The sequence below is a fragment of the Microcaecilia unicolor genome, chromosome 2, assembly GCF_901765095.1.
Source record: "Microcaecilia unicolor chromosome 2, aMicUni1.1, whole genome shotgun sequence".
Lineage (NCBI taxonomy): Eukaryota > Metazoa > Chordata > Amphibia > Gymnophiona > Siphonopidae > Microcaecilia > Microcaecilia unicolor.
The window spans coordinates 433,176,856-433,189,871 of record NC_044032.1 but is presented as its reverse complement, the minus strand read 5'-3'; the positions used below and the strand labels follow the sequence as shown (position 1 = coordinate 433,189,871).

General features: G+C 44.1%; 1 protein-coding gene across 1 annotated transcript in view; it reads left to right on the top strand.

The window, feature by feature from the left end:
• Nucleotides 1-3,597: 3,597 nt before the first annotated feature.
• Nucleotides 3,598-13,016, top strand: part of LOC115462122 (collagen alpha-1(XXV) chain-like) — a 323,214-nt gene continuing 313,795 nt past the window's right edge. The window contains exon 1 of the mRNA XM_030192160.1: nt 3,598-3,640. The gene's annotated coding sequence lies outside the window, so the exon portion shown is untranslated. The remainder of the gene's footprint in view (nt 3,641-13,016) is intronic.

Genomic DNA, 13,016 nt, shown 5'->3' with positions numbered 1-13,016 from the left:
GAAATATATAATCTGAAGCTATATCTAGGTTAAGGAGGTTCAGAGGGAAGCAGTGATGCCCAGCTGCATTTGCCTTCACCACCTACATGTGAACTACAGTTGCTGCAGTCAGTTAGTCCAAGTTCAACTTGGACTCTTGCAGCTTTGGACTTAATTGCTTGAGACTATATTGGCAACTCTGGCGAACCAGGTCACAGACAAGTATGCCATAGCCCTGCAGGAGCAGGCCACTAGAGAACCTTGCTACATTTAAGAATCTTTTTATGTTTTACATTTAAAGAACATTGTCTTCTCTATACCTGTGAATGCAATAGGTCCCCACCTCATACTTATAATAAACTGTATTTCCTTTCACCTGCAATCGCTATGTGATGCTGTCTTACTTGAACTCCAAGCCCACCCTCGTTCACATTATCACAGTCTTCTTGTTTGTTATCCATAATGAGCAGTATGATTGTAATTATGGACTATAATTATTGTATTGTATTTTATTGTCGTGTAAAGTACTATGTGACTACTGTGGACTGACAGAAACTAAGGGTATATCTACTAAAGGGCACTAGACTGGGCTTATACGGCAGACTTTTCCCACCTGGTCCATCCCCAGGATGCAACATGTAGGGTAGGGTACTACTGTATTTCAAAAGGGCGGTGCCTGAGGCAGGAGCAAGTAGGCATTGTTCCTGTCTCTGTCATGTCCCCTACCTCAACGCAAGCGGCGTCCTTGGGCTGCACAGGGTCCCATCAACACACACACTTGACTGGCACAGCCCTGAGCCATGTGTGTGTAGTTCTTCTCTGGCTGCAGGCTCCTTGATTGCTTTGCTTCCATGCACCTGGCTCTGCTCTCTCTGTGCCTGGCTTCCAGGCTCCTTGATTGCTGTGCTTCCACCCACCTGGGTCTGCTCTTCCTCTGCCTGGCTTCCCTTGCTTCTCTCCTATTGGTCTTCCGGTTCCTCCTTCCCCTGCTCTTGTCCTATGGCTGTGCCCCTTCTCCCTGCTGATGTCAGACACCAGCACTTTATCAGCTGAGCTATCCCTAGGCTCCTTGCTTCGCCTTCTACTTTGGTAGGTGTTACTTGCTCAGTTGTGTGCTTCTCCTCTACTTTGTTCTTCGTTACTGACCTTGCCTGTACCTGGATTACTCTCATGTCTACTGCCTGCCTACTGACTCTGCCTGTACCTGGATTACTCTTGTGTCTGCTGCCTGCCTCCTGACCTTGCCTGTACCTGGATTACTCTCATGTCTTCTGCCTGCCTACTGACTCTGCCTGTACCTGGATTACTCTTGTGTCTGCTGCCTGCCTACTGACCTTGCCTGTACCTGGATTACTCTTGTGTCTGCTGCCTGCCTACTGACTTTGCCTGTACCTGAATTACTCTTGTATCTGCTGCCTGCCTCCTGACCTTGCCTGTACCTGGATTACTCTCATGTCTGCTGCCTGCCTACTGACTCTGCCTGTACCTGGATTACTCTCATATTTTCTGCCTGCCTACTGACTCAGCCTGTACCTGGATTACTTTCTTGACCTGCTGCCTGCCTACTGACTCTGCCTGTACCTGGATCACTCTCTTGCCTGCTGCCTGTCTGGCCATCACATTCATCACCCTGCTTCCTGCTCCATCACGTAAGCCCTGCAGGCCGCCCACACCTAGGGGCTCAACCTCTGGGGAACGGCAGTCAGCGCAGGTGAAACCCGGGGTTGTCCGGCCGCCAAGCAGAACCTGGTCCGAGTACCGGGCTTGGCAGTGCTCTACTTGGTACAAGAACTCACAGGTCTGACAGTCTTCTGTTATAAAGTATGACAGGTGGCTTAGGTAGGCCTGGGAGAGGGTTCAGTGGGTGGGAGGGTGCCACTGGACACCAGAGATTTAATGTTTTAGTCATGGAAAGTGGTGTTGAGTAGGAGGGAAGGAGGGGGCTGCTAGACTACCAGGGAAAATGTTTTTGACATTTGGTTAGGGGCTCAGTTCTTCAGGTTGGGGCGGATCAGAGAGGGAGTGAGGCCAATGAAGGTATCCAGGGCAGGGTAGTCAGTTTGGAAGAAGAGGAGAGGGGAGGTACCAGTAGATATCCACTTCTCTATCATGGACCTGGTGAAAATTTTCCCACAATAACTGCATGTGCAAAATATTTTATTTTTGTTTTGTATGCCACAGATTGCCAGTCACCACATTTGCATTCATTAACACCCTTTCTGTATTGCTAACCTGGTGTATAATTGTGTTAAATCCATGGTAGCTGGGGGAGAGGGGGAGGGGGAGGTTTTCTTCATTGACTCTAAGTATCATCTTAACATGCACCTAAAATTTTAACAAGCTGCAGTGTAAAATTTTTCCAGCAAATTGCATAGTCCCGTGGAGGGGCATAATCAAACAGGGACGACCATCTCTAAGGGCATCCATCTCTAAGGACGTTCCGCCGAAGGGGCGGGGAAACCCGTATTATTGAAACAAGATGGACGTCCATCTTTCGTTTCGATAATATGGTTGGGGATGCCCAAAACTGGAAATTTAGGTCGATCTTAGAGATGGTCGTCCCCGGTTTTCGGCAATAATGGAAACCGAGGACGCCCATCTCAAAAACAACCAAATCCAAGGCATTTGGTCATAGGAGGAGCCAGCATTCATAGTGCACTGGTCCCCCTCACATGCCAGGAAACCAACCGAGGCACTGCAGTGGACTTCAGAAAAAGGTTCCAGGTGCATAGCTCCCTTACCTTGGGTGCTGAGCCCCCAACACCCCCCCCCCCAAAACCCACAACTGTACACCACTACCATAGCCCTTAGGGATGAAGGGGGGCACCTACATGTGGGTACAGTGGGTTTGTGGTGGGTTTTGGAGGGCTCACATTTACCACCACAAGTGTAACAGGTCCGCCTGCCTGAAGTGCACTGCACCCACTAAAAACTGCTCCAGGGACCCGAATATTGCTGTGATAGAGCTGGGTATGACATTTGAGGCTCGTATAGAGGCTGGAAAATGTTTTTTAATATTTTGTTTTGTATGGGAGAGGGTTGGTGACCACTGGGGGAGTAAGGGGAGGTGATCCCCGATTTCTTCCGGTGGTCATCTGGTCAGTTCAGGCACCTTTTCGAGGCTTGGTCATGGAAAAAAAGGGACTAAGTAAAATCAGCCAAATGCTCGTGAGGGACGCCCATCTTTTTTCCATTATCGGCCGAGGACGTCCATCTCTAAACCATGCCCCCATCCCGCCTTCGGTACACTGCCAACACGCCCCCGTGAACTTTGAAGGACCCCGCGACGGAAAGCAGTTGAGGAGGCCCAAAATTGGCTTTCGATTATGCCGATTTGGGCGACCCTGAGAGAAGATGGACGTCCTTCTCTTTCAAAAATAAGCCTGAAAGTCTAATTCTTAGCTGTTTGTATGCCCAAGCTTTATTAGACTTCCAACCTTTGTTTTTGTTGTTGTTGTTGTAAATCCACTAAGCCTTGATGCTGGACAATCTTGAAGTTCATTGTCCAAACTTCAGTCTCTCTAAAAAAGATGTGAATTTGTGCTACACAGGTGTAAATTATATACAATTAGGACTAAACTCAGAATATTCAACTATTGATTTGTTTTTGTTACAGGTCCTCCAGGACAACGAGGAAAAAGAGGAAGAAGGGGCGAACCTGGTAAGTTTTCACATTGGTTGCAGTATTTTTAAAAGCATGGTTGTGACATAATTTTTTTTAATCCATTCTGGGTTTGCTCTGTTGTTATATAGTGCACTCCATTTAAGTGCACATCAGATAAGCGCATGCTCTGTTTAACTGCATGCCGTACTTCGGTCCTGTTTTTCGCGCCATCAATTTCTATGGGGACAAACCGGTTTAGCACACCACTGATAAGTGCAAGATTCACTTATATGCATGGTTTAAGACCGCTCTTCTGCAGGAAAGACTCCACATAAGCGCACGCACGGAATATGGAAGCCGATTGGCGTGTGAGAAAGGGGCGGTAAATTTGAAATCTCATTGGTTAACTGCCACAGGCAGAAGAAGTAAAAGAATGTTGTTAGAGTGTACACTGGAGTCGTCGTTGTTGTTGTCGTCGTCACACAACTGTAAGACTTTAACACTGGCTGAAGGAATAGAAGTTCTTAAAAAATTAGAAAACAAACAAAGTCAAGCATCTATTGCTAAAGAATATGGTGTCAATCCCAGTCAAATTTCACGTATCTTGAAGCAGAAAGACCAGCTTCTGGAAGACTGGCAAAACAATACAAATCCACAACGGAAACAAAAATGGGCGGGAAAACCTGAGGAGGTAGAAGATGCTCTTCTTCGGTGGTTTTCTCAAGTCAGAAGCAGACAGTTTCCTGTCAGTGGTCCACTGCTTATGGAGAAAGCTAATCAGCTAGCTGAAAGTCTTGGACTAACTGAATTCAAAGCCACTATTGGATGGTTGGAAAGATGGAAGGAGAGGAACAACATAAAATTCAAGAAACAGCATAGTGAAAAACAAGATGCTGATGACTTTGGTGCTGAAAATTGGGTTGTTTCAGTTCTTCCTACCATCTTGAATGAGTTTGCACCTCGTGACATTTTCAATGCTGACGAAAATGGACTCTACTGGCGAGCGATTCCTGATGGAACACTTGTATTCAAACAAGCTGAAACTACAGGAAGTAAAACGTCAAGGACCGACTGACGATCCTCCTTTGCTGCAATATGGATGGGAGTGAGAAGTTGGAACCACTCATCATTGGAAAGAGCAAACAGCCCCGTTACTTCAAGAATGTTAAGCGACTTCCTGTGTCATACGAGGCTAACGCAAATTAATGGATGACTGGGGAAATTTGGAAGCAGTGGCTAAAGAAGTTAGACACTAGAATGCAGGCACAAAAGCGTACCTCTCTGATCCAACCTATGGATCAGGGCATAATAGCCAATTTCAAACAACATTATTGGGCTCTTGTGCAACGTCGTCTGATGAGCGTTATGGATGACCAGACTGGCAAGGATAAACGTGCTGTGGAACTGGTTCGTAATCTATCACTGTTGGATTCCCTACATATGCAGAAAGAAGCCTGGACTCATGTTACACAGGCAAACATTGTGAACTGTTACAAGTGGGCAAGACACAGACACAAGAGTGTACAGAGGACTATGACTGATTACTTCAAGTAAGCCTAACGTCAGTTAACGGAGACTGTATACTGTACTTATAATAAACAGTACTGTACATATGTTTATCAGATGTCAAGCTTCTTTGGGTCACAACAGTTAAGTGCACACTCCGGTTAACTGCATGTATTTCTTTGGTCCCAGACCCTTGCACTTAAGCGGATTGCACTGCATATTGTAAGTAGAGGGTGAGAACAGGTGTCTGATGTCTCTTCAGCTGGACATTTTATGATCCTTGACATATTTGATCCTTGACATATTTGTCATTGGTATGATTTTATAAATGTTTGAATTCTGTGTTTGTTAAGCCATAGAGATGTCACATTGAAAATGGGGGAGTTCTTCAATGGACAAAAACATATTTTTAGTGTTTTTTGCTTACCGGTATCACAATCTATCATTAGATACAATGGGTTTTCTTTAGTCAGTAATAAAGGGGCATAGGCATATTCAAAATACATGTTCCAAAAGCAAATCTAGCTATGCATGCTATACCAAAATCATATATCATGTATGAGAAGTCTAAGGTATTTAATATGATCTCATAATAAGTTTGCATGATATCTTTATTTTATGCCATTGATGACTACAATCCTTTGTGCACTTTTTAAAAAATGTATGTGCAAAACTACATCAATTTGTGAAAAATGCTAGGAAAATATCTAAGTGCAAAAGTGTAAAGTTACTGACAACACACAATAAACTGGGTTTTTTAAATTGGTATGTAACCCCTTGAAAAAGTAATTTTATGTTATGCTATCTCTTGCCACCTCTTTTAAATAAGTGGAGGAGTGGCCTAGTGGTTAGGGTGATGGACTTTGGTGCTGAGGAACTGAGTTCAATTCCCGGCACAGGCAGCTCCTTGTGACTCTGGGCAAGTCACTTAACCCTCCATTGCCTGCCGCATTGAACCTGCCATGAGTGGGAAAGCACGGGGTACAAATGTAACCAAAAAAAAAGATTCAAGGCAAATTACAGCTACTCAAAGAGTAAGAGACTGATAACATTATCAGGAATTACAAATAAAAAAAACAAATTCAAACTTAAAGATAACATTTATAACCCCCATGGCCTAGTGAACAAATATGTTTTCAGGGCTTTTTGGGATTAAAAAGTAAATATTCAAATTGACCTGTGGATGGACTTACAAACAGATAACCTCCCCAACTTTGGACATTTACAATAAATTCTGTGACATATATGTGAATATCTGTGATAGTGAAAGTTACAATTAAACAGTAACTATAGTTATTTTTAATCTCCCCCCCCCTCCTCCATAATCCAGCATCTTTTCTTTTCTCTTCCCTCCCTAGGTTTCATCTTCTTAATATTCTGGTTCAATCAATATTTGTATACAGATTAGGACCATACCCCATTTAAATATGCATCCTCCCCCTTCATTTCCCTATTCTCCCACCACCAAAAAAACCCCACATCTGAAAGATGATAGATCACCTTGAGTAATATTAAAAGCATTGTCATCAAGACTGAGGAAATCTGAAAAAAACACACCAAGATGACCCCTGGGATATGTATGTGAAGTTCTTTCTGTTGATGTTTAAGGAAATACTCAAAGTGGGATGAATTTTTGAGCCAAAAGAACATCATGGTTGGGGTTTGAAGCAGGGGTGTGCTGGTAAATTTTTAACAACAGGCTCTTTCTCCTGACGTAGCCAGCTCTGCAGTTGGAAGGGCCAGGGGTGGCCAGGTGGGGGGGGGGGGGGGGGAGCAACACTTGCCTCTCTCTCCTCCCTCCCTTCGTGCGGGCACGCTAGGCATACCTTTGCTGGCAACCAATAAATGGACTACTACCACTCCCAACGTTCTGCTCTGAGCAGCATGCTGTAACTTCTCACACATGCTGGAGAAGTCCCAGCCTGCTGCTCAGAGCTGGAAACAAGGAGCTGGGAGCAGCAGCAGTCTATTTACTTGGCTGGCAGGGCTCAGCATCCCCACCAGCAAAGTAAAATAAAATTCAGCCCATATTTTGGGAGCCAGTTGTTAAAGTAGCCATGGAGAACCCAACTTTAACAACCGGCTCCCAAAATTCTTAAAAACTTAACAACCGGCTCTTGTGAGCCTGTGAGAGCCTGCTCCAGCACACCACTGATTTGAAGCCATGGATTGTTGTTTTTCATTATAAAAACTGAGGGTACTATAACTTCTACAAAAATGCTTTCTTTTTATGGCTTTTGCTTTTAAAGCTGCCTCATCAACTCCTGGTCTTAGTGGGCTTCTTTTATTAAGGAATATAAGCTCAATAAGGTCAATTGTATAATCGAGCACCTAAAAATACTTGTCTGGAGAGTGTCTGGTAGGAGACTATTCTGTTAAAAGAAAGGATACAGCTACTTTTCTTTGTAATTGTTTCCTCAGTTCATTGTAAGCCGCTTTGAGGCTGCTTTACATGGTATAAAGCGGGGTATAAATGTTCTGAATAAATAAATAAATAAATAATACTAGTAATATACGTGTGCAGAACCTAGGTGTGACCACTCATACCAACCATAGAACTGCTGTAACTATGAGCACCTAAATACCAAAGATACACACAAACTTTATAGCATTCTATAAAGTACACCTGTAAGTGTGACTCCTGTCCATGCCCTGTCCAGGCTTTCAGCTATATGCACGCCCCCCCCCCCTTGTAAATACAAGCTATGCAAGATAACACATTCATTTACAGAATAGCATGTAGGCAGGAGTTTAGCATGTAAGCACGTAACTCTACACATTTCTGCATACATGCTAGCATTCTAAACATGTACACAGAACTTCCCCCATGTGACTGGCACACATTTCCTATTTTCTGAAGTCCTCAAAATATTGCAAATTGGCTTAGTGAGGCTTAGTATTTAGCTCATCTTTCTCTGGCATCCGTTTCTTTATTTCTATAGTTTTTATACCTTTGTATGGGGGGGGGGGGGGGGACAGGGAGCATGGGTAAATAGAAGGTGGGTGCACACACCTTTGAAAATATAAGATCTTTTTTTTAAGTTGTTTCTGCTAAGTTCATTTTTTCCAATCTGGTATTCTACCAAAGATCCAGATTACTTTTGAAAGGATATATACACAGTGAGAATGGATGAATATTAGGCATTTTGCAAGACTTTTCACCCTTCCAGTGTTTAAAGAGCTGAGCAGAATATCAGGTCATGTCAATAAGAAAACAACCTAATTTCTGAAGTTGGGTTGATTTGATGTGTGTATGTGAGGTGTCAGTGGCTCTATAGTGAGTGGGTGACAAGAGCCCAACAGCAGCAAACACCAACACACCTGCTGGCCAGCATTGTCCACAGTGGAAGACTCCTCCTCAGTACTGGCCTGTTGCTCACCCAAAGAAAGAAAGTGACAATCACTTAAATGCAGGCAAGGGCAACATGGGTAGAAAGAAAAAAAGTGCATCCTAAAGAAAAACCAGTAAGCAGACCTCTGTATAATAATGTTTTATTTGCCAAAGTGATAATCATTAGAGGCAACAACGAAGATATGAAATATAAATAATTAATTAAAAACATCAAAATAGAAAACATTGAATATAAACATACACTAAAATATACACACAGAGCTCACTGAATGTTAAAATAATGCATAAGTGTTCAATTCTGGTCACCGCATCTCAAGAAACATATGGAATTAGAAAAGGTACAGAGAAGGGCAAAGAAAATTATAAAGGGGATGGGACAACTTCCTTATGAGGAAAGGCTGAAGCATCTAGGGCTTTTCAGCTTGGAGAAAAGACGGCTGAGGAGAGATATGATAGAGGTCTATAAAATAATGAGTGGAGTGGAATGGATAGATATGAATCTTTTGTTTACTCTTTACAAAAATACTAGGACTAGGGGGCATGCGATGAAGCTACAAAGCAGTAAATTTAATACGAATTGGAGAAACGTTTTCTTCACTCAACATGTAATTAAAGTCTGGAATTCCTTGCTAGAGAATGTGGTAAAGGAGGTTAGCTTAGCGGGGTTTAAAAAAAGGTCTAGACGGCTTCCTAAAGGAAAAGTCTATAGACCATTATTAAACTAACGGGGAAAATCCACTGCTTATTTCTGGGATAAGCAGCATAAAATGTATTGAACTTTTTTGGAATCTTGCCAGGTAGTTGTGACCTGGATTGGCCACTGTTGGAAACAGGATGCTGGGCTTGATGGACCTTTGGTCTGTCCCAGTGTGGCAATACTTATTTACTTATGTAAGGATATGAAACTAAGGGCCCTGTTTTCTAAGCCGCGCTGTAGGCACGATAACTTTTTAGCGTGCTAAAAATTAGTGCGCGCTAACGATAGAGACACCCATTATATTCCTATGGCTGTCTCTAGCATTAGCGCATGATAATTTTTAGCACGCACTAAAAGGTTTGCGCACCTACAGCGCGGCTTAGTAAACAGGGCTCTAAAAGACTAATATATTCAACTAAGTAAAAGGTTAAAATAAAGCTATGATAGGCAATTGTATAAATTTGTACATACAGGTAGGCACCAAATACCCACATATGTTACAGAATACTAGTACATATGAGGGTAAGAGGGGCCACTAATTGGCACTCACCCACATATGTGCTAGCTGTAATTAAATAAAATACATATATATTAACTTTTAGCACATATGTGAAAGAAGGTGGTTCTGCCGAATACATGTGAATTGGGTGCCATGTAGTTGCAAACATTTACACCATGAGCCAGATTCTATAAATGGCACTCAAAAATGGGCGCTGCAAAAGATTGATGCTAAGCACTAATCTATAAAGGGGGGCATGCCCTTTATAAAATCATGCTTAGTGCCGATTTCCACACTCTAATTTTGGGCGCCATAAGCCATTTGGATGCCCAGTCTTCCAATTTCCTAAGGTCTTCCTGCAATATTCACAGTCTACACGTGTTTTAGCAACCTTGAATAGTTTTGTATGATCTGCAAATCTGATCACCTCACTCGTCGTTCCGATTTCCATATCATTTATAAATATGTTAAATAGTATCGGTCCTAGTACAGATCCCTGCGGCACTCCACTATTCATCCTCCTCCACTGAGAGAAATGACCATTTAACCCTACCCTCTGTTTTCTGTCCAATAACCAATTCCTAAGCCACACCAGAACCTTGCCTCCTATCCCATGAGTCTTTAATTTTCTCAGGAGTCTCTCATGAGGAACTTTATCAAAAGCTTTCTGAAATCTAGATACACTACATCAACTGGCTCAGCCTTCAAAGAAATGAAGCAAATTGGTGAGATAAGACTTCCTTCGGATGAACCCATGCTGACTCTATCCCGTTAAACCATGTTTGTCTATGTGTTTTGTAATTTTATTCTTTATAATAGTTTCCACTATTTTGCCTGGCACTGACATCAGGCTTACCAGTCTATAATGCGTGCCTCCGTGCCTTGCTCCCTGAGCTTTTCGTGGGGTTATTACAACAGAGTGCATTGGCGTATGGGGTGCTTATGCCTGCATTGCCTCTTGCTGCTGCTCCGCATGGCCGGCAGCCTGTGGTGAGATCTCCAATGCCGATGCCGCCCGTGTTGGTGCCCCCTTAATGTTGGTGGAGGAAGCTGCACCATAGTCAAGGCTGGAGCAGACACCTCAATGCCCCTCTTGGGAACATAGTTTCTCCTTGTTGAGGTGGGCTCAGTCTCAGCCCTCCCATGAGGATTTTCTGGTTGACACTGATGAGGAGTGCTCATGGGAATCAGATGAGGATCCAATGTACTTCTTGGAGGAGGAGTCCTATGGCATTCCATCTGATACCTCCCTTCCAAAGAAAAGGAGAAATTCTCCACCTAAGAGCCTTTCCTTCCCATCTTTTGTTAAGGAAAAGGAGGCTGCCATTCTCATTCCTTTGGAAGTGGAGGACGAGTCAGGGCTAAGCCGTTTGAGTTCCTGGACTACGAATCTCCTCCTAGAGAGGCTCTGACAATCCTACTTCACGAGATCTTACGGGACGTTCAGGTGAAGACCTGGGAGTCCTCTCTGTTGGTGTCTGTGCTCCCTAAGAAAATTGACACCATATACCAGATTCAGTCTTCCCCTGGATTTGATAGGCCTCAGTTGCCTCATCATTCCCCAGTAGTAGAATCAGCACTCAAAAGGGCTATGAGTTCTAGGACCAAGCTTCGGCGCCCCCTGGCAGGGAACCTAGAACGCTGGATTCTTTTGGGTAGAAGATGTATCAGGTCTCTATGCTCATCTCCCGTATACTATTGTACCATTTCTACATGAGCCTGTACTTGTGGTCCCTGGTGCACAGTATGTCTGATTTGGCAGACTCTCTCCTAGCACAGTAGGCCAAATCACTTCACTAGTTGGTCAAGCAGCAGAAGTCAAGTCGTAAGTTCTTGGCAAGGGGCTTCTATGACACTTTTGATGTGGTATCCAGGATCTGTGCTCAAAGTATAGTGATGCCCAAACTCTGACTTGTACCTGGCAGTACAGTAGTGCTTGGTGGATGCCACATGCCGGAGGGATAATCTTTTGGGAGAGAAGGTGGAGGAGGTTGCTGACCTCATCAAGAAAACACTGATACCATTGATACTGTCTCCTGCTGGACACCTTCTGCAACTACCTCCTCATCAAGGTAGTTTTTGGGCAAGTCAAAGAGTGGTCCCTACTACTCACAGAGGTGTAGGTATGTTCCTTCTTCTTGCCAGCCGTAGCAGGCTCAGCCCCAGTGTGCTCATTCTCATCAACAGCATGCGCGTAAGGCCCAGACAGCTCCTCAGTCAAAGTAAGGGTCAAGCTTTGGACTGACTCCAGTAGAACATAGCCGAAATAAAAGTGGCCATCCTGGATGACTTGCCAGTTGGGGGGAAGCTGAACTTTTTCAGGAAAGGTTGCCCCTTGTATCCTCTGACCTGTGAGTTCTTCAAATAGTCCATATTGGTTACGCCCTACACAGAGCAAATCACTTCAGCTCTCAGCTCAAGTGGGTACTTGCAGAGGAACTCGCTGCCCTTATGAAGGCCCATGTGGATGAGCTCATTCCACCAGGGGAAGAAGGGAAGGGATTTTGTTCCTGGTATTCCCTTGTGCAAAAGAGGATGGGGGATGCATCCCATCCTAGACCTCAGGGCCCTGAATAGATTCCTGGTCAAATTCCCCTTTTCCCATGATTCAGGAATTCCCTTTTTCCCATGATTCAGGAAAACAATTGGCTGTGCTCTCTGGACTTAAAGGATGCTTATACTCACATCCCAATACTTCCAGGTCACAGGAAGTATCTTCATTTTTGGCTGGGGACATATTACTTCCAGTACCACGTGTTGCCTTTTGGCCTCGCATCTGCTCCCAGGGTCTTCACCAAGTGTCTTGCAGTAGTCACAGGGTCGCTAGGCAGGCTGGGAGTCCATGTGTTCCCCTATCTGGATGATTGGCTGGTGAAGAGCACGTCAAAGGACTGTGCTCAGGAGTCCACGTGGAGTACTATTCAGGGAGATATGATAGAGACATTTAAATACTTACACGGCATAAATGCACAGGAGGTGAGTCTATTTCAATTGAAAGGAAGATATGGAACAGGATGAAGGTACCCATGAGTAACTGGAGGAAATACTACTTCACTGAAAGGGTGTTGAATTCATGGAAATGCCATTTTAAAGTACCCTAAGTCTCATCTTCTTCCTCTCCAGCAATTGGAGTACATTGGAGCCCTGCTAGATACACTGCGGGTGTGAGCTTTTCTCCCTGTGCTGAAGGCGGACACTCTTGTTGCCCTTGCCACTCAAGTTCGAGCCAGTCAGCTGGTCACAGCTCAGCAGATGTTGAGGTTGTTAGGCCACATGGCTTCTAACGTCCATGTGATGCCCATGGCACATCTTCACATGAGAACTGCCCAGTGGACTCTAACTTCCCAGTGGTGTCAGGCCACGGGGAACCTGGCAGATG